General features: G+C 36.4%; 1 protein-coding gene across 2 annotated transcripts in view; it reads right to left on the bottom strand.

Moving 5' to 3' along the window:
* LOC128745495 (sodium/hydrogen exchanger 9B2) overlaps positions 1-22,022 on the bottom strand; it is a 48,634-nt gene extending 26,612 nt beyond the window's left edge. The window contains exon 1 of one of the 2 annotated variants that reach the window (XM_053842571.1): positions 21,832-22,022. The gene's annotated coding sequence lies outside the window, so the exon portion shown is untranslated. Of the gene's footprint in view, positions 1-16,034; positions 16,096-21,831 lie in introns of those variants that run through there. The other variant, XM_053842578.1, reaches the window with a different exon arrangement.
* Between the last annotated feature and the right edge of the window lie 819 nt (positions 22,023-22,841).

The raw sequence follows: 22,841 nt of genomic DNA, 5'->3' as shown, positions 1-22,841 counted from the left end.
GTGTAATTAGTTCACAGTTATTGGTGGTTTAATCTAAACCAAATATTAGCTAGATCTAAGAAAATTACGTTCAATTACTTAGCATTGAGTCATTGATAAAAATAAAACAAATCCCGCAACTATGTTTTAACATGTGATAATTAATTCATTCACTTTTTTATCAACTGTAGGTTCACCCTAATGTTTTAACATATTTAAAGCAATCTTTTGAGAAGCGTAGGTTTAGCTTCAACTTCCCAAGTAACAATTTGGGTTTTATTACACTCTTACGATGGCATTTAAGATCAAAATTGGTCATAAAAACCTCCATAAGAGTGCAATAAAACTCACATTGTTGCTTAGGTTCTTTATTAGTTTGTTGATGATCCTAATGACTAGTAAAAACTATTAGCTAATATCCTGAAGCCGGATTTCAGCACGTTGCGGCTGACGTCAAAGTCAAAACAGTGTAAGCTAGTTATAGCGTGAAAGGTGCTGTAATTGGTTTTCCTGTCTGGTATACACTAGAATAAATTGTTCCGTGTTAAGCGAGACCGAGCTAAGATGTCGATTCTTTCTAATATCCAAGGGTAGTCCATGAGGGGCGTCGAAATATCTGATATAAAGACGGCTTTGATTATGTCCCGACTTGAAATTAAGTAAAAAAGAAAACTTTTCAATTTAATTCTACTATGTACATGTCGCGAATAAATATACATAGTAGAATTAAATTATAAAGTTTTCTCTTTTATTTAATTTCATGTTTTGTATTCTACTAAGACGTTCCAAAAACTTCAGTCAAGTCCCGACTTGTTTGCAAGAACAGTCCAGGTTGATTAGTCTGCAACGCTGTTCATAGCTTGGCAGTCGGGCTGGGTCGTTCCATGGTAACCGTCGGAGGGCAAAGCGAATGAGCCTCCGCTGCACCGTTTGCTCGATTCGGTTGACACCGTTTTGGTAATACGGGTTCCATACGGGTTCGTAGTATTCGAGATTGAAACGAACTAACGCACAGTAGAGCGATTTCAAGCAGCATGTATCATTGAAGTTATCGGCGATACGCATGATGAATCCCAAATTTCTGCAAGCCTTGTCGACAATGAAAGAAACGTGTTGTTCGAAGGACAATTTGAAGTCGTGTAGTACCCCGAGATCTTGGACGTAATCTACACGTCGTAAAGGTATGCTTGACAGTCGGTATTCGAAGATTATCGGATTCAAAATTCTCGAGAACGTAATCACTTCGCATTTATCGGGGTTCAGTATTAGACGATTGTTTTTACACCATTCGGCGAATATCGACAGCTGCTTCTGGAGTGCGAGAGTATCAGATGAGTCATTGCCTTTTGCGAACAGTTTTATGTCGTCGGCGAACGCAAGCCGAGGACCTTTGAGCGTTATGTTGATGTAGAATAACGCGAATACCGTCGTAGTCGTAGTCGTCAGCTGATCAAACTCAAACTATATTGTCGGAAAGTCGTACCAATCAACAGAGGATGCTCCTGTTTGATCTAATGCAGGGAAATATTGACTGCCCAGCATTATTAGAACAGGTTGCCAATCAGTGCTCCTCACCAGTTTTGCGATACGCAGTCACTTACAATAGTAGAATCAATATATATAGAATGCCAGTGTCGCTGTTTTTCTACAGGACTCATTGTGGTAAACATGATGCTAACAATCTGTATCAAGTCTGTGCATCAGGAACTTCATTGTCAAAGTTGCTCATTGTTATTTATCTGTTCTTTATCTGTGCGCTGGTTGATGCTGTCATCAGTGCGCTCTCCGCTGTGTTTTTATGCCAGTGAAATGGTTTCAAACGTTCTTTTTCTTTTCGTCCGGATGAATAGAATCCCAAAACTGTGCCCTTTGGCACCGATTTTTTCAGAAATTTGAAGCAAGCGAAGTTTCCAATCACATTACTTGGCAGCCATAGTTGAAATGAGATTCCCTTTTAATGAATCTCAGGCACACACACATTTGCATATATAATGTAAATACATTATCTGAACATGTGTGATGTTTACCACGCGCACTGCAGCGACACTGGCATTCTATATATATATATATATATATCTATACCTATAAAGAAGGATTTCTGTCTGTCTGTCTGTCTGTCTGTCTGTCTGTCTGTCCTGTGTTCCTTATAGAATCAAAAACTACTGAACCAATCGGCGTGAAAATTTGCATGTAGAGGTTTTTGGGGCCAGGAAAGGTTTTAGTGATGGTTAGAGACCCCTCCCCCCACTAAGAGGGGGGGCTCCCATACAAATGAAACACAAATTTCTGCATAACTCGAGAACTAATCAAGCAAATAGAACCAAATTTGGCATGTGGGTGTTTTCGGTGACAAGAATTTATTCTAGGGTAATTTGAGACCCCTCCCCTCTTTATAAGGGGAATTATAACTCCTCTCCCCTTTAAGAGGGGGGGTTTCCATACAAATTTCCTCATAACTCGAGAACTAATCAAGCAAATGGAACCAAATTTGGCATGTGAAAGTTTTCGAGGGCAAGAAAATTTTCTATGTTGAATTAGGACCCCTCCTCACTTTAAGAGGGGGGGCTCCTGTACAAATGAAATACCAATTTCCTTATAACTCGAGAGCTAATTCAGCAAATGGAACCAAATTTGGCATGTAGGTGTTTTTGGAGGCAAGAATTTTTTCTATGATGAATAAGAACCTCTCCCCACTTTAGGAGGGGGGGCTCCTATACAAATGAAATACAAATTTCCTCATAACTCGAGAACTAATCAAGCAAATAGAACCAAATTTGGCATGTGGGTGTTTTCGTTGACAAGAATTTATTCTATGGTAAATTGAGACCCCTCCCTCTTTATAAGGGGAATTGTAACTCCTCTCCCCTTTAAGAGGGGGGGCTTCCATACAAATTTCCTCATAACTCGAGAACTAATCAAGCAAATGGAACTTAATTTGGCATGTGAAGGTTTTCGAGGGCAGGAAAATTTACTACGGTGAATTAGGACCCCTCCCCACTCTAAGAGGGGGGGCTCCTGTACAAATGAAATACAAATTTCCTCCTAACTCGAGAACTAATCAAGCAAATAGAACAACATTTGGCATATGGGTGTTTTTTTTGGTGACAAGAATTTATTCTATGGTGAATTGAGACCCCTCCGCTCTTTATAAGAGGAATTATAACTCCTCTCCCTTTAAGAGGGGGGGCTTCCATACAAATTTCCTCATAACTCGAGAACTAATCAAGCAAATGCAACCAAATTTGGCATGTGAAGGTTTTCGAGAGCAAGAAAATTTTCTATGGTGAATTAGGACCCCTCCCCACTTTAAGAGGAGGGGCTCCTGTACAAATGAAATACAAATTTCCTCATAACTCGAGAACTAATCAAGCGAATTGAACCAAATTTGGCACATGTGTGTTTTTGGAGACAGTTTTTTTTCAATGATGAATTGGGACCCCTCTCCACTTTAGGAGGGGGGGTCCTATACAAACGAAATACAAATTTCCTCATAACTCGAGAACTAATCCAGCAAATGGAACCAAATTTGGCGTGTAGGTATTTTTGGAGGCAAGAATTTTTTCTGTGATGAATTAGGAGCTCTTCCCACATTAGGAGGGGGGCTCCAATACAAATGAAATACAAATTTCCTCATAACTCGAGAACTAATCAAGCAAATGCAACCAAATTTGGCATGTGAAGGTTTTCGAGAGCAAGAAAATTTTCTATGGTGAATTAGGACCCCTCCCCACTTTAAGAGGAGGGGCTCCTGTACAAATGAAATACAAATTTCCTCATAACTCGAGAACTAATCAAGCGAATTGAACCAAATTTGGCATATGTGTGTTTTTGGAGACAATTTTTTTTTTTTCAATGATGAATTGGGACCCCTCCCCACTTTAGGAGGGGGGGTCCTATACAAACGAAATACAAATTTCCTCATAACTCGAGAACTAATCCAGCAAATGGAACCAAATTTGGCGTGAAGGTGTTTTTGGTGGCAAGAATTTTTTCTGTGATGAATTAGGACCTCTTCCCACATTAGGAGGGGGGGCTCCAATACAAATGAAATACAAATTTCCCCATAACTCGAGAACTAATCAAGCAAATAGAACCAAATTCGGCATGTGGAGGTTTTTGGAGGCAAAAATATTTTCTACGGTGAATTAGGATCCTTCCACACTTCAAGAGGGGGGGCTTCTACACAAATGAAATACAAATTTCCTCATAATTCGAGAACTAATCAAGCAAATGGAACCATATTTGGCATGTGGGTGTTTTTGGAGGCAACCATTTTTCCCATTATGAATTAGGACTTCTTACCTTTTTAGGAGGGGGGGGGGCTCCCATTCAAACGAAATACAAATTTGCTCATAACTTTAGAACTAATCAAGCAAATGGAACCAAATTTGGCATGTGAGAGTTTTAGATGGCAGAATTTTTTTTCTGTGGTGTATTACGACCCCTTTCCCTTTTAAGAGGATGGGCTCCCATACAAATGAAATACAAATTTCCTTATAATTTGAGTACTAATCAAGCAAATGGAACCAAATTTAGCATGTAGGAGATTTTTGAGTCTTGAATTTATTTTATGATAGTTAGAGACCTCTCACCCCTGTGGTAGGGGGATATGGACTCTCATACAAATAAAACAGAAATTTTTGCGAAACTCAAAAACTAATCCAACTCGAGAAATTCGAGACTCTTCCATAAAACATTAATCAATAACAAGACCACAAAAACTATCTATAGTAACACTAGATCATTCAGGACGAGCCGGTCGCGAGTGTTGCCGGTGACCCGCCGTCGGAAGCGCCGCCCACTGGGGGGCTTGCAAAACTCGAGATAGTGACAAAGATCATCCGAGATTCATGATTTATGTACAACACAGGTTAATTTGTGGCAATACGAAGTTTGTCGGGTAAGCTAGTATATATATATATATATATATATATATATATATAGGTTTAGTGCAGCGGTAGAAAGGTATTGTAAGAGTATAATCAATATATATATATATATATATATATATATATATATATATATATATATATATATATATATATATATATATATATATATATTGATTATACTCTTACAATACCTTTCTACCGCTGCACTAAACCTTGCTTGGAATAATCAAATAAGAATGAAAAATGTTAAAAATAGGCGAAAATGTGCAAAATGGGGCACTTCCCGATGACAAACAGGAAAGGGGTGGGCACCACGCGATTCTCCGGAAAATTTTACATAAGATCACCTATATTTTATAAGCCTGCAGGCCGTATCTTAATTGCGTCCGTTTTTTCTCTCGTTTTTGCCCATAGTGCGCTGAAGGGTATCTCCAGCACGCTACTAAAGTCGGCATACATTGCCTTTTTTGGCTGCGCTTTCCGAAATAAAAACTTTACTGCTATATAACAATACTGAAACGAATGTAACACTCATAGGCTTTAATGTGTTATAACTATTTGCATAAAAATGTAAGTAATTTGCTAAATTTTATTCAATAAACATCAAAACCTCTGTTTTTTTTACTAGCACGTAATTAGGCTGAAAAAAACAGAAGCAATCGCTTACGCGTATCCGCTCTTGATGATGGTTTGGGAAACACACAATTATGATCACGTTTACTTATTCTAAAAACTAAACAACTGTGAATATGGTATCACACAACAAATCTACTTCTTTTTATCACTGAAGAACAAAAAAATTCGCCTCTGATATGGAAATATATACCAATTTTCATTTACTAGCAGTTTTGCATTTAATTTCAGCATATGGTGCTCTATTTACACTACTACCAATGTATGGGGCAGTTGCGTCTGAAACTCTTCTACCGTGTTGACATAGCTAGTATTTGAGTGACAACCACTTGCTTCTGGTGCTAGTGTATATGAACGATTCAATGATACACTAGCGCCAGCAGCAAGCTGTAGTAACTGCAAAACTAGTTATCTACAACGAGCCGATATGTAGGCAATACCGACACGTTATACATCGGTCTCTCTTTTGATCTGACTATGAGTTATGAGTTTTTTTATAAAATCAATTGTCTTTGGGCTCTACAGCCTGAAAAAGTCGAAAAATGAGTGTACGAATTGAGTTAACGCTTCTAGCATGAAATAGAAATTCAAACAGTGGAATTTCCGAAAATCGGCCAACAATCTTTCGATTTTGTCTGTTTATCGTAGATTTTTGCATGGAAAATAATAACGTATATATTAAAAGCATAGATAGAATAGATTTGATTTTCACATTTAAACTTGAAATAAAAATGCCTAAAATCCTTTTTTCGATTAAAAAATTCTACTCCCCTCCCCTGAGTGACCCAACACCGGAGGGACAAAAACTCTTTAAAATATTTGTAATTGCCTAATCATTATAAGCCTCCTAGTTGGTCTCGCTGTATGCTTAACAAACTAGTCATCGTATGTTCGCATATATCAACTGGGAGACGCTGTTAGAGTCAAAACTATGTTTCACGAAAAGTCACTGTTTTAAATACACCAGAAAGTTTGAAAAAGTCACTGTTACGTGCACAATCGTGACATTGACCGAATTATTTAAAATCTTACTTCTTGGTGCTGAGAATCTTTTCATGGACTGCACTGTTTGATCTGCAATTTTTCGTTCAACGTTTTGGATCACTTCTTGCACTTTACCACTTTAACCAGAATAACTCTATCCAAAGACTAAGCGTATGTGTCAAAATTCGCAGACTTTGCATATATGTGCACTGAACTTAGTCTGCATCGCCCTTATAACCGTTTCTTTGCAATTGGGTTTACAGCAGAGCTCCGATAATCGTTAATTTTTCACCAAGCACCTGAGTTCAATGTCAAATTAAGAAGCTTTGCTTTGTCAAACGAAATTTCATATATAAGAAAAATCATCCAATATCAATTATTTCCACGATGTGAATTGTTTTTATCATCGCTCGAATATGCCATTTCTGAACAATGTGGTAAGCATTGGAACCTCTGCAGCACTAATGTCCACTACCGCTTATCTCAAAACAGACTTTGTTATAATCATGTTTACAAATCTCAACGCGATTCAATTGCCATGGTGCCGCCAGCAATTTAAAACATAGCAATCATACTAAATATGCTACTGGTAATATCAATATTACCAACTTTAACACTTTATAGTCATGAACCAAGCATTGTAAAGTAAAATTTTTCGTTTTAATATGAATGTACATTTTTACAGCAATCCAGAAACAAATCATTTTGTAAAAATCGCTCGTTTAAAAATTTCATTTTTTTCTCTAGAGTCTGTATTAATTGTCCTTCTCAAAGAACATTTTCGAGTGAATGAATACCCTCTCCCATTTGAACAAAATTTTTTACGTGGATACTTACTTTTTGTGATATAAATACGGTACAGCGCATAACTTGGGATGCATCCAGAAATACAAGTTTTTACGTAAAAACTGTCTTCAGAACACTTTTAGAACTTGCTATTGCCACATATGTGGATTCCAAAAGTAATCCCTATCCAGAAAACAGAACATTTTTAAAATTCCTGCCATAGTTTTTCTGACTTTTCTTGAGTATTCTGTCACCATAGAAAACTTTGTGAAATATTTTTCCAAAATGATTTGTTTCTGAATTGTAGCGAAAATGTACATTTATATTAAAACGAAAAATCTTACAGGTTAGTCCCGGTGTAGTGGTTAGCATTCACGCCGAGGACCCGGGTTCAAATCCCAACCCCGCAGAAGTCACAAATGACCCAAGCTAGTTAAAGTGATCATAATCTAACAAAAAAAATTTACTTTACAATGCTTGGCTCATGACTATAAAGTTTTAAAGTTGGTAATATTGACAGTAGTTCCATCGAGTTTTCATAACTAAGAAACAACAAAAACAGCAAACGAATTAACAAACAAGATAGATATGTTTTTAAATTTTTTATGATTTAGAACAGAGTTTAGTTTTTCCGGATTGTTTTGAATTTTTACAGTACCGTAAAAATTTGACGAAAATCTTTTCCAGATAATATTCTTCCTGGATTGCAGAGAATTTTTTTTAACCTATTTTAGCCTATTTAGGGTAGCCTATTTTAATCAGTTGCAAATTAAAGGGGGTTAAAATGCAGTATTTGGCTCATATTTACAGAATTTTGACGTAGGACTACGTCTTACGGCAATTTTTGAGAAAGGGTGTCATTCCAAAAAATCGAAAAATGCGAGCGTCACGAAAAATGAAAGGTTTTGAGCGCTAATAGCTCAGCGGTTTTCCGACCGATTTTCAATATTCTTACACCAATCGATCGGAAAATCTTCTAAGAAGTGACCCAAATGAAGAAAAGTATGGATTCTTGATGTTGAACTATTGAAAAATTGAAAATAATGAACCTATGTTTTACCAGAATTCTCGCTTCGTGATTGGTTGGAAGATTCTTTACGATGATCTAAACCTATACCAATTTGATATCTGTACTTGGGAAGTAAGCCAAAACAAGTGACAAAATTTAGAAATGTAGTGAAAAAAAGTGCTGTTGATAAAATAGCATTGAATTGGTAAAATCCCTTCAACGTGGGAAACCATGGATAATAAAAACAATCCTTAATTTCAGTAAGGTATCAGGAAAGTAATAGTTTCTGTTCTTGATTTTGTTAAATTGTTTTCAAATGCACAATCTTTTGAGAATTGAACGTATGCAATGTTACTACTTTGATAAATGTTACATACAACGCATGTAGCATGTATATATGTTGCATATAGCATGTATACATGAAGAATCGAATGATTACAAGCATGAATACATGCCACTATCACTACAAAGAGACTTACGTAGTCCTGCGTCACCTATATATGTGGTCGTGTCTGGTACACAACCCCTCTGATTTTTTCTAACGTAAACTTGCTCAAACGAAGCGTAAACCACGTCGCGGATAATCATCGTAAACAGCAGCTTCCAGCTACGGCTAAATCATCCAATTAAAAAGTGAGTTTTATTATTGTCTTTAATGTTTGGCGCCTGCATTCGAAGAAGTTGGCACGTCCCAGTTCAATCCACGCGACGTAAAGAATGCACAATTCACCCGACGAGAAGAAGAGTACCCAGAAGCAATAAGTACCGGTCGTAAGTCTAAATTTATGGCTTGGCAGGCCAAGATCGCGCTACTTTTTACTGAAAAAAAACTCGAACAATTTTCACGAAACACGAATATTAGCAGCAAAAATTTATCACTTTTAATGTGACATCGCCCTCCGACAGCCACATTGCCGTGAACGCTTGGGTCCACATGGGAGGAAATCTTTTATTTTTTTCGTAAAAACTTAGTTTCCCCGAGCTCGTTACGTGTCGCTGCTCTAAAGCTGTGATATGGAAAAAGCGAATTCCCCTATAGCTACAGGATGCGAACCTCTAGTACGATACTAGCACATTTAGCAACATTTGCGTAAGAAAAGCGTGAGTGCACTTCATCTTTTTCAAAGTTCTTTAAATTTAAAATTAACAAAATAGATTCAAAATTAAGAACAAAAAATATGTTGAGCACATTTAAGTAAAGTGAAGCACATGTAAGTGCCCAGAGTATTCTACTGACAAGTCTTTATTTCTTCATATTTGACTTATTTCGAACGCATTGATTTTGCTGGTGGTGGTGCTAGAGAATACCATCCACCTCTTTCATTCGTCAAACCGATTCGTTAGAATATAACTGGTCACTGCCGACAATAACATAAGTAATCAGATTGGTAATCCTGCAAAATACTGTTTTACTTAATTTCAGATACAGATTTCTCTCCCGGATCCTGTTCTTAAAGTTTATTCAACGGAGTCCATTGTACCAATAAGTTTATTTTTCAATAATTTAAAAACCAGATTAGATTTCTAAATAAACATAATAGATTTCTAAATCATGGATGACTCGCGCAGTTTTAGAATTTTGCACTGCCCGCCCAGAGAAAAACCTTACTTTTTGAACGCATACTGTAGCATACGATGGCTGAAACAGTAAAGAAAAAAAATAATTCAGAAGTGCGACATTCGTTGTGATAATTAAAATTAATTTTATAGAATGTTCTTCTACAGGATCCATTTCGTTTACAGTACATTTCAGTCCTCTATCCCACACAAACACTCAAACACTGGAACGAAACGAAGCCAACTATCTGTATACAGGTAGCCAACGATACCGACAAGCTGTAGAACTGGGACGCCTGGGAAGTCTGCGCTATTTCCAGTTGCCCGAACGTTTTTCCTAATGGCCTACCACGTGACCGGTGCGGCGGTACGAAACCAGAGAACGCCTTCAATTCATTAACTTTAGCCACCGTTGGCAATTTTTCGTTTGAGCGAGGATAACGGCATCACTGGAGGCTTCACATGGAAGGAAAATTGGCACATTAAATAAGTGAAATGGCAAAAAAGCAGGTTGCAAGATTTAATTTTACATAAGGCCAGCGCTAAAGAATCACCCAATTTAGCATGTTGAATTCCTTTATATGCGCTTTATGCAACTGAATCCCTCATTAACGAATTTCTACTGTTGAGGCTCGCACTGTAGGAAGGATAACACAGCTGAACCGAACAAACTTTTGTGATTTCTAATCTTAATAGCATAAACAAACAGACATAACACTTGGCAGAAAAATCAACAAAAATTTTCGTACCACACATTTTGCCTGAACACCAGTGCCATCTATGAACGACATAGACGAACATAGAACGACAATATCAAAGAGAAACAGGCAGGAGTATCCCTCGAACTAGCAAGTATTTTTTATGGGGGACATCCCCTTCTTTCGTTAAAAAGCCTTATTTTGACCAAAACGGAGACCTTCCTTACTAAGCCTAAATTTGAAGTGACGGTTTAATCGATGCGAAGAATGGAAAACGAGTGTTAACTCTGTTTGTCTGTGTTAATAGGGTAGTTATACGTTCAAGCACATACTCAGTACTAAAGTTAAACCCTTTATAGGCGGATATGTTTTCCCCAAAACTATTAAAAGATAATTTTTATGGCAAACCTTGAATTGACGTGGTATTTTAAACGTCATTTTTTCACACGCCACGCAACCCTCGTTTCCACTTCCACGACTTAGCGTTTTTCCATCATACCTATTAATGCGGTCAATGATTTTGCTTTGAATAAATGCGGTTGCATATAGTGTTCTATCCACATTGTATCCACGATAAAGTGGCAACAAAAATGTAATCCTCTAAACTAAACAATTTGTCTGATTTTGTTGATTTTGGAACTTTCAGGAAATTAAATGAGAAATGTTGCGCTTTGGTAAGAACTACGCTTTAACAGATACTGGGTTTTTATGCCGCTCTGAGTAAGAATATGTTGCTTGCTCAAGGCTGCTTTTTCCAGGCCAAAAATTATTTTCATTAGGAAATTGTCTCAGATGAACTAGTTAAATAAATAATAAATACGAGGTGCAAGCCAATGATCACGACAATGACAATGAGACGCTCATCCGAATTGCCGGACCTTTCGATTAACTCCTGCCATCGGATTCTGTACACGTACAGGCACCTCGTCAGTTTGCTTGCCACAGAACGCCAGTTTGCCCTAAACTGCTTCTCGCTTCCAACAGTTTTTTGGGTCCTCTGCCGGTTCCGTCGTTCTTTGTTCCGTAATGACAGTATGCCAAATCTGGCCAAAACACCACGGAACAATCGTGTTGCTTCAGGAAAGGCAGCACACATTCGCGTAAATTTCCTGGCGCACGGTTCCGGAAGCAATAAAAATGTGGCTTTTCAAGCCACAGGTACAGATAGCCTGCCAAATCACATATTTCTTAGCAAAATTCGGCATTATCATATGCTTGAAAATGTCTACCGTCATTTCCCTTCGAGTTGCTGCACAAAAATCCGGCGGCTTTATAGAAATTAGCCTGGATTAATTTCGGAAAAACTAAATAACAATGCTGCTTATTTGCATGAACTCTTCAACACCGAGTTTCATTGAATTATGAGAGGGTGCTGCAAGCCTCATAGCCGAGTTGACGCGAAAACTGTCCATCTCGTAACAATCGCATTTTTAGAGTAAGGGAAGACGGTCCCCCTAAGCAATCAAATTGTTCACTTTTTCTTGTAACACACGAATAAGCATTTATTTACCTATCATTAAAAATTATACAATAATTTGTTTTGTGTATTTTTCCACGACTTTTCGTCAATTTTTGAACCGTCTAAATACCAAGCGTCAATTTTCAGGCGTAATAAGAAGGACTACCAAAGGGGTAAGACATACCATGACGGAGTTAGACGATTAATGGCAGTTTTTATGCGTTTTTAGAGTTGCAAAACTAACTTCAATAGTATTTACTCAATCAACAGAAACAAATTTTTTAAAGATTTTTCATAAAATAGCATAAAATTAGCTTGTAACTAACATAAAATTGAGTTATACCGCTCAGCCAACTCAAATGCCAGTTCTTTGATTATACTGAGTCCATAGAACCGCTCCTCCAGTTCTAGCAAATGCTGAACAAGTTCAAGTTCCGAGCCTCATTGTTACGTATCGTATCGTTACGTACTTTAATCTGCCGACGAAGAGTTGTCTAGGGAATTCCGAATGGGGTAAAGCTGTCCTGATGGACATACCTTTATCAATGGCTAATTTGGCCTGATTCATCTGATCCGCCGTCTACTGCACACGCGAAGTTTTTTTAATATACTTTCGAGACATCTACGCAAACAAAAACGAACATCACACAGGAAAACCTCCTAACATTATTAGTGCTACAATGCATGGCCCTTTTACCCTGTGAAAAGTGGCCCGTCTTACCCCTAGTTTACAATCTTCACCATTTTGCATTTTTCACTTAAGCCGCAACATACATATTTCAACAAACGTCAGCGACACGGAGAAACGTCGAAACACTCTGTTGTTTTACAAAAATCCCTTAAATTTGTTGCTGCTAAAATTAGATTACACAAAGCCACGACGAACGAATAGTTTGTTTTGATTCTAATTTTGACGTTTCGTGTGGCCGATCACCGCAGTGTTTCGAAAGTACTCAAATACGTTAACAAAGAAGGTACGGTAGCCTAATTGCAAAAAAAAATTCAAGGATTTCTATTCGAAATCAATGTGTGAAATTAGTCGTCATCGATTCTGCCAATCTTAAAAGCAGTTTTTTTGTTTGAAACAAAAGTTCTGTTTATGAAAATATATTCGGTGTATTCAGATTGGCAAGAAGAATGCAGTATTTAGATTTTTATAAACAGAAACCTACTTTTAGGTTCAAAAAAGTTAATGACTGCTAGTTTCCCGTTAAGGCCAAGCCAGCCAGAGAGAAAAAAGACGCAGCAAAATTTTCAATGAGAGTGCACTTTTATTAGATGGTTTTGAATACTCAACTGCAGTGATATATCATATCAGGTACGGGTTTTACACACAATGATGGTTCGAAAAACTATGTTGTAGCGTTATTTAAGAAATATTAGAGATTTTCAAAATGCTATCTTTCTCGATCGTACCAATGCTGTTTGATGCTTGCGCTGCTTCGGCCTTAATGCCATCTCTGATTATTCCGATTGAAACAGCATGAAAAAAACGAAACGATTCGTGCGAATACGATAAGAAAAGGTTGAAATCTCATTTGAAAAAAAAAATAAAAAAAAATGCCGCTAGGCAGGATTCACGGCATTGTGAGATTTCGAGTCAAACGAGTCTAATTAAAAAGTTTATTCATTACACCATACCGACACTTCCAGAAGATGGGAAGTAATGTCGCTACAAAGAGTTCTTTCGACGGTAAAGAAATTGTCATTAGAAGTGATGGCATTGTACATTAAAATAGACTGCCTTGACTTCGTTAGCGCAGTTGTTCGGGGAAGCTTGATACTCTACTTGGATATTAAATTGACCAAGAGAACGTTTATGATGCCATCAATCAGGATATGCCCTGGGCGCCAGGGTCAGCGTGTCGGCTTGCCACAGTTAAAACACAAGACACACCGCAGCTATAGTAGGTGTAATGCTGGTGATTCTTGTCAGAATTTATACTTTGTTAGACTAATTTAGATGAGGATACTTCGATAACAGCTCCTAATTACATGCCATTATTGTTAGAGTCTCGGCCTCAGCTTAAAAAAATGCTCAAGCTATTTAATTTCAGCCTTTGATTTTGATTGATTTTTTTTTAAATACTGCTTAGTACAGTGGACTCTCGGAAAAGTTAATCGATTGGGGAATGGGTCAATTAACTTTTCCGAACTATTAACTTTTCCGAGTAGTCCTAAAAATCACTGAAAATGATAAATACAAAAGCGAAAAATGCATTCTGGGATATAGGATACATATTTTTATGTATCTGGAAGTTGTAATGGAAAGAAATATGTAGCAATATCTTTATGAAATAATACTTAGTTCCTTTCAGTAAGTTTAAAATAACCGGTTACACTAGTTTACTTTTGTTTTTTCTGCAACTACGTTTTGATAATGTTCGCGCTTATTTTTAATTCCTTCTTTGGTATTTAAAATTCATCTGAATTTGCGCATTTCCAATATGTTATCAATAATCCCGAAGTAACTACGTGCTCGTATTGAACTATCGTTGCGACTGTTCGGTACAAAAGTTTAATTTAATCCCAGTTATGATGCGACTCTGTATGAAACTGTTAAAAGGCGACAATAAACTGAAAAATGAGAAATAAAGATAAAAGGTAAACTCACGTGTGTGGACGAACACTTGGACAACCAATAAATTCAAACTCTCAGAAAAGTTAAGGCAAAAATTAACTTTTTAGAGCGTTGCATGAGAGCTGATATTCGCTTAACTTTTCTGAACCATTAACTTTTCAGAGAGTTAACTTTTCCGAGAGTCTACTGTACCTAGGTAATATTTAAAATCTGCTTTGACGTTAAAATCTGCGTGATGTCAAAGTAGTCAAGGCTAGCGAAACAAGGGAGAATACTGGATCTACAATATAACGATATTATTTACAAATAAAAAAGTAGGACTAACAAAATAATTTTTCAACATGGTAAATCAAAATTCATTCTTAAGGAGAAACCAAAAGTGGCTCACGTTATAGTATTAGAGCGACAAACACTGTACTGTACATCTCATGTGTTCGTTGAAAACCTAAACGTTTATTTGAATGTTGCATTAGTATTAGTAATATATGTCAAATAGCAGAGCTTGCAAATGTAAACACAGCTGATCGGCAGCCAACCGCTGCGACTCCAAATTCCCAAAATATGGTTTGTTTTCTTTATCCATTCATTCCGATTCATTAAAGAGTTCCAGCAGCAACTGAATAATGCATAGAATCAATAGGATAGTTAATTAATTCGTTTGCATTGAAGGCCAGTTCCGTGTGTTTACTTTACTCTAAGCTTATCTATGCGGCAAAAGCTGAAAGCTCTTTAAAAGCTTATTGATGTGGCGAAACTTTGAGACCGTGGTGCTGTTTTTTCGGAAATCGCTAGTGCAACGAAATATGTGCGCAACCAAATATCTATTAAATAATTCCAGATTATACGTTTTATGAACACGTAATGATCTATATGATCAGTTAAATTTATTTTGCATTAGCAATTATGTTTTGTTGAGCGTTTGTTGATATATAGCGGATCGATAAATGAAATGACAAGTTTTAGGAAATTATAACAGCACTAGAAGCACTGATCACGTGGCGAAAGCGTGCTCTGCCAATACAGATGCATTTTTAAGGCACAAAACAATACATGCATCAAACGGTAGCCATTTATCCAGCCATCTTTGAGCCATTTTCGGTTTCCCCTTAAGGCCCCAATACACGTACGCATATGCTGGGTTGGTAATGAACAAAATGTTGGAGGGTCATTCCGGTCGAGCGACGAGCCGAACATTTTTTTCTGTCAGCTTGGTTCGTGGCACTCACACACCGGCGAGCGTGTTCGACGAGCATGAATTCACCAACATTTCGGCCAACATGTACGTACGTGTATGGGGGCCTTTAGACGTTATGTACGTCCGCCGGCTTATTTCGAGGAATCAATTCAAGTTCGGTAGTAAAACAGTATATTTTCATACCGTCTAATAATGCCCAACCAAACCACATTGCCGTCGTATACTATTCACCAATTGTGACATTATTTATATCGCACTTACCAGCAACTGAAGCCTCGAACTTGCGTGACAGATGTTTTCCTTGTGTTTCCTATTACGCAAAGAATAGAACCTCAATGTTATCTATTCCACTCGGTGGGAAGACACAGCTTCAACTGACAACCATCACTCCGTAGGACGATTTCTCCGTCCAACGAATATAAGGATAAATCAAGCGCGACAATTCTCATCACCCGTTGTGGGAACCATTTCCACGGAGCGCTTACGAGGGTGAGTAGTACAAATGGATGGCTAAGAAAAACGTTTTCTCGACGCTGATGGAAGCGAAAATTCGCCATTATTCAAGTGTGAAGCATGAGTGAAATGACTACTGCCTTCTAAACCGAAATTTATAGCCGTGTGGTGATTTCCTTTTAAGGTAATAGAGAAATGAGCATTTAAACCGCATAAGAATGATTTGCTATCGCATTAGAGCACTTTCAGCTCAAAATGCTTGAAAAAAACATTTCGGTCAACGTTAAACACCATTAAACACATCTTTTCGTCAAGAGCAACTTTTCAAAAGGGCTTAAATGAAATTATTTATTATTCACAAAATCATATCTTGGAAAATAATCATTTAATGTTGTAGAAAATTAAGTATATTTTCAGAAATAATGCACTGAAATAAAAAACTTTGCAAAAGTCAAAAGGGGTCATCCAGATACCACGTCGACAGAAAAATACCAATTTTCAACACCGCAGGCTTAATCTTTCCTATAAGAAAATTTCTAATTTCTATTTTTTTGATGAAAAAAAAACTTGTCCACGTGGACATTTTTCACACCCTCTCCCCCCCCCCCTTCCGTGGACAAGCGTGGACTTTTTCATAACCCCCCCATTCGAAACTATGTACAGCACTCGTGCGCTAATTGCACGTCCTCTAGTCGCACCGTCTTTTAATTGCACGTCCTCAAACTGCACAATCGTGCAACTAAAAAACAGTTATCTGTCAAATTACACGTGGTTTCCCAGGTGGTTGCTATAAACAAAAATGCAGCGTTGCAAATTCTCTATCTCTACATTACGTAGATACATTACAAGCAAATTCATACAAATTTGGCCAAACTTTGACTAATTGAACACATTTTCATTAAACTTTTAGTTCGTTTGTAAAAATTTAAATGTTTTTCCCAAAATTTAGCGTACGTGTGAATGCATGTGAAGAGTTCTTTACAGTGATAACGCATTATGTTTTACAATAAATATTGGCAACCATCGTGCAATTAAAAACCGAAATTCGCTAATCGCATCGCCTCATTCGTGCAATTAGCGAACGAGTGCTGTATGTCCAAGTCTATGTCTAAGAGCTATGTATGGACATTCTTTCAGATTTTTTTAAATCTTTAACAAATTTCAAATTTTACATTTTTCAAGCAAGCAACTCACAATTTCTCACGTAAAAGTAAGAGCAAAATTACAGCTACTTGAAACAGTGAAGCTCTTCAGTTTTTCGTAAATAAGTTTTTTTTGAAAAGTTACTCTAGACAAAAAAAATTATGTTTAATAGAAAAATGAAGCCGTGCTAGATATCCAACATATTTGCAAAATTTCACCACTATCAAATATAGATGAGACAAACCGTTTTGCTAGATGGGCTGGAAATGCTTATTAACGTCCTTAGAGGTGTCGCATCATAAACTAGCGATTTCGCCAAGGCATAAAACCAATTGATTTCGTCATTTTAGTTGCTTAAAATAGCATTGCTCAAAATTTAACGACATTTAGTAAATATTAACAACCGAAATATCTCAAAATCAAATACGCATTGCGAACTTATTCTAATGCCAGCGTAAACTCGTGAATGTTTTTTATATAATTTGATCGATTATCCACAAGATTATCTAAATCTATTTATAATGCAATACTTTGGCCAGAAAAACTCAGTTTAAATTTATACATATTTAGTTTTTTACATGACAAGTAAAAGATCTTCTAACATTACCTGCTTTCTTAGAGCTGTAATCGATTCGTAAGACTTTCTATACACATTTAGAAACCCAATGTTACCTGTATAGACATTAAAAGATCACGACACACTAAAATAACGTAATACAACACACTAAACGTCATAATAGACCATTCCTTGAAAACATGTATCAAATTCACTAACGACAATATTCGATCAAATTTTAAAAAAAATCGTGCAACGAAGATAGACGTGACTCGACGAAGTTAATTGCTTAGTAGGTCAATACTGAGACAAGTCGCGGCGCCTGCCTTTTTTCGTTATTACTAAGTAGCTTTAACTGTCAGTTTAGACAGGTACACACTTACTTCGTCGTGAAGTTATCAAAAAATGCTATTTCAAAACTGTATACAACGACTAGAAAACAAAGAAAAACGTTTCCATTGGGGACATGGTTAGCAAAAATCCGCACACATTTGAACAAATAAATGTAGGTAGGTAAAGGTACCTAGCTAATATCCTAACAGTAGCAGGTAAGGATGGGTAAAGTATCAATTTTCAATGGATTGATGTCTGAAATTTCTTTAGTAGGGTCAGGTGGGGCAAGACGGGTCACCTAAGGAAAGTTCCGATGCGTTTTTCTACGCATTCAATTTTAACCCACTTATCATTTATTTAGATGGAGTCACTAATAATCTCTTCAGAAAAAAATAACAAACGCGATTTTTCGAGGATCATATATTTTTCGTAAATACGTTTAAAAGATATGTTATTTTAAGCTCTTAAACAGTACGGGCAAGATGGGTCAAATGGCGGGGCAAGATAGGTCACATAACAAAAAGCGAATTTTTTTTATCGAAAACCTTTATGAATTCTTTACAGAAACAAAAATAATTCATTGGTGCTTCAAAATCGGCGACAAAAATAATCGAAACAAAATAAAAATTATATCAGATAAAAAGTGAAATGTTGACAAACTAACCTTTTCCCGGATTAACTGTTTTATCGATAAAATATACGCCGGGCCAGTTAAAAAGTCATTTAAAACAATAAAGAAACTTAAAAATACAGATATATGGACTAACATAGGGTGCCACACAAGCTTTTTTCAATGTGACCCATCTTGCCCCTGTTGAGCTGGTAGAACAATATACATGTTTATTTACAACTTTTGTAGTATATAACAAATATTGTTATCCTATGTGGTTTTACAAATGATAAGAGCACACAGAAAACATATTGCTATATTTTATGCTGACGAATCATTGGATCTGCTTCGTTTTGTATCGTTTCATGTATCGCGTAAGAAATGCAGCGATTTTACATTCAAATTTTTCTAACAAAAACGGGTAAAAGATATGTTACGAATCATGATGATTATGAAAGAGCGTTAGTTTAGGTACAGTAAACTCTCGGAAAAGTTAATCGATTGGGGAATGGGTCGATTAACTTTTCCGAAATATTAACTTTTCCGAGTAGTCCTAAAAATCATTGAAAATTATTAATACAAAAGCGAAAAATGCATTCCGGGATATAGGATACACATTTTTATATATTTTGAAATTGTAATGAAAAGAAATATGTATCAAGATCTTTATGAAATAATATTTAGTTCCTTTCAGTAAGTTTAAAATAGTCGATTACACTAGTTTACTTTTGTTTTTTTTTTCGTATAGTGTGCGACTACGTTTTGATAATGTTCGCGTTTATTTTTAGTTTATTGCTGTTCCTTCTTTTGAATTTAAAATTCAATCTGAGTTTGCGCTTTTCCAGTATGTTATCAATAATCCTGAAGTAACTATGTGTAACTAGCAAAGAGTTCAATACGCTATTGTTGCAATTATCCGGTACAAGAGTTTAATTTGATCCCAGTTATGATGCGACTTTGTATGACTCTGTATGACTGTGGAAAGGCGACAATAAACCGAAAAATGAGAAATAAAGATAGAAGGTAAACACACGTGTGTGTACGAACGCTTGGACAACCAATAAATCAAAACTCTCAGAAAAGTTAAGGTAAAAATTAACTTTTTAGAGCGTTGCATGAGAGCTGATATTCGCTTACCTTTTCTGAACAATTAACTTTTTAGAGAGTTAACTTTTCCGAGAGTCTACTGTACTATATGAAAAAATCGTTGACTTGGATTAAGCTGAAACTTTCATGTTAATGCAACTGACCTATCTTGCCCTGTGACCCGTCTTGCCCCACCTTACCCTACTCTTACTCACTCAAAATAATCCACACGTCCTTTCCGCGTGAAAAATCACGTAAATTTCTCTACAGGCAATTACGTGATTTTCAGATGACTGTTATTGGAAAATATAATAGTATCTATCTGATTTTCACGTAAACGCATTACTATGCGTGCGAACTACCTAAAAATCACGTAAATAGTACAGGAAAAGTTAGATGGAAAATATTCACATAACTTTTCCTAGGATTTCAACGCGAAATTTATTTTGAGTAGGGTAGATGCTCCAGTAATGGAGGGATTATGTCGGGGGATAGTGTGTAAAGACAATTTGAACGCTCAATTTATCAGTTTCCAATTGAACTACATGATAATATGGTGCACCATAGTGTTGGCTTTAAATACATACCAAAATTATACCATTCTGCTGGTTAATATATCTAAAATATTGCTTTTCCTGACATTAGTATGTGCTCCTAAAGTAGTGGTAATGTTCCTATAATAGTGGAAAATTTGCCTATAATAGTGGAATGTTGTTTACCGCCTTAGCAACGCTTGTAATGAGCATGGCAGCAGGTGGTTAACAACGTATGCTTGTTAAAATGCTATGGATTGTTACGAATTTCTTAAGCAATTGCACTCTATTGGACTGCTGAAAAGGAATTTGTAATTTTTGCACCAACATCTTGAATTTTAACTGTGTATCTTAGATAAAACTGTTAACAAATATATATTTAACAATAGAAAACGGAAATTATCTCGAAATCCGCCAAAATTATGATATATTTCGAGTTTCCACCACTACTGGTACTACCACAACTACTGGAGCATCTACCCTACTAAACATTCAATCAACTTTGTTTACACTAAAGCATATTTCATCATTGAGAAGTGATAAAAGTAGACGTTCTCAGACCTAATTGTACTGCATTTATAACAATATAAGTGGCCTAGTTACGAAGAGTTACCATGTATTTTATAAGATTATTCAAGAGAAGTTCCGTTTTTTGCAACATTTGCAAATTGTCATTTCCAAAACTGTAGTTTACAATTTCTACGACAGCAAGTACCTATTTATACCACATATTTTTTCTGAATATGTGTTATCGTTCCCTATACCTAACAACTCCATGTTAATTAGATGTCCTCAAATGCGTTTCACATAATTTTTTACTGTTACTCCAAGTTGAGCATTGTTTCAAGTTACCTCGCTTGACGGTACTTACATTTATATTCATCTTATCAAGTAGATACTAAATAATAAATGTTTCAGATAGGACAGTATGGTGCATATTAGGCAGAGGTGATATCGGCTCTTGACAAGAAATGGCATTCCTACGCTGAAAACCGATGAGAATGCTAAAATAAACAAAAAACCCTGAGGTTTAAATTTAGCTCGAACTCCATATTATGAAATTGTACAAACACCGTTTATCGCAGCGAATTCGTTTTGACTGAGGCTTAAAATCACTTAAAATTGCAATGATTTTGTATTCCACAAACTCAAATTCGAGTAGGTATTTGGGCGGGCACAGAATTTATGGTACATATGTAATTATGAATAAACCTAAATACAAATTGTTCGTAATCTTACAAAAGCATTTTCATGTAGTTTGTTTACGCGCAACTTGTTTTATTTTGTTTCAGCACATCTTAGTTCATTCATCAAATACTTTTGCACATCCGATTATTTACTCACCAGTTCACACATCGAATTGAAACAGCTGCTGCGTTATCATATATCGCGTTTTTATTTATTTAGATAAACAGCTGTTCATTCGCTTAAAAGCTGAGCTTTAGTAGTTCAAAAAAGCTTCGCAGTAGTCTTCAACGCACGTAACTATGGAAACACTCTATAACAATAAAATGCTTTACCTCTTTCTAACTACGATAAATAATCACAATACAGAGATGCCATATTTTCTAAAAAAAATGTCTGCAACTGCTCGAAAACCGAAACAATCGAGCAGTTTTCCGGCTACTCGAATTTTCTGGTTTAAAAATAATCTGCGAAAATCTGCACACTTTTTTAGGAAGTCTGTGAAAGTTTAAAGAGCTTCAAACAAAAATCTGCACCAAAACAATAAAAGTCAGAAAAACTGCAAATATCTGCAAATTTATAATGATCTGCAAGACCGTTCCAAAAATCTGCAATTTGCAGACAAATCTGCAAATCTGGTATCCCTGTCACAATATGACCGCATATGCTCCGGAAACCCGCGAATATGATGTTATAACTACATACAGATATCAATATAGTGTAAGTATGACCATGCGCCTGACACGGTTTGCACCCACAATAGTGATACCAGTTAAATAACTTTATATTAATATATATTATTTCCAATTTTTTTTTTAAAGCATTCTTCTATAACTGTTTGGCTAAATCGTAGTTTCGACTTCTTTTTTTACGATTTTGGTCCATATTCAATGTTTTAATTTGCTCCATTTTCGTGTTTTTGCTGCCACGCGTGCAATCGCGCATGTCACTGTCAGCCTCCTGTCCCCACAGTGAGCAGTGAGTGAGTAAGGTAAGACGGTGTTGTATGTGTATGGTATATAGTATATAGGCGCACATCATATGATTGTCAAACGAAGTTCATATTTTGACTGGTCGCTATAGATCAATGAGGTTCAAAAAGGTGTGGAAGAAGACATTTGATGGTATTACAGCCTGAATTCGTTAATTGGGCCACGACTGCACTCCAG

The sequence above is a fragment of the Sabethes cyaneus genome, chromosome 1, assembly GCF_943734655.1.
Source record: "Sabethes cyaneus chromosome 1, idSabCyanKW18_F2, whole genome shotgun sequence".
NCBI lineage: Eukaryota > Metazoa > Arthropoda > Insecta > Diptera > Culicidae > Sabethes > Sabethes cyaneus.
Note: the sequence above shows the minus strand (reverse complement) of the source record. Positions and strands in the feature narration are given on the sequence as shown.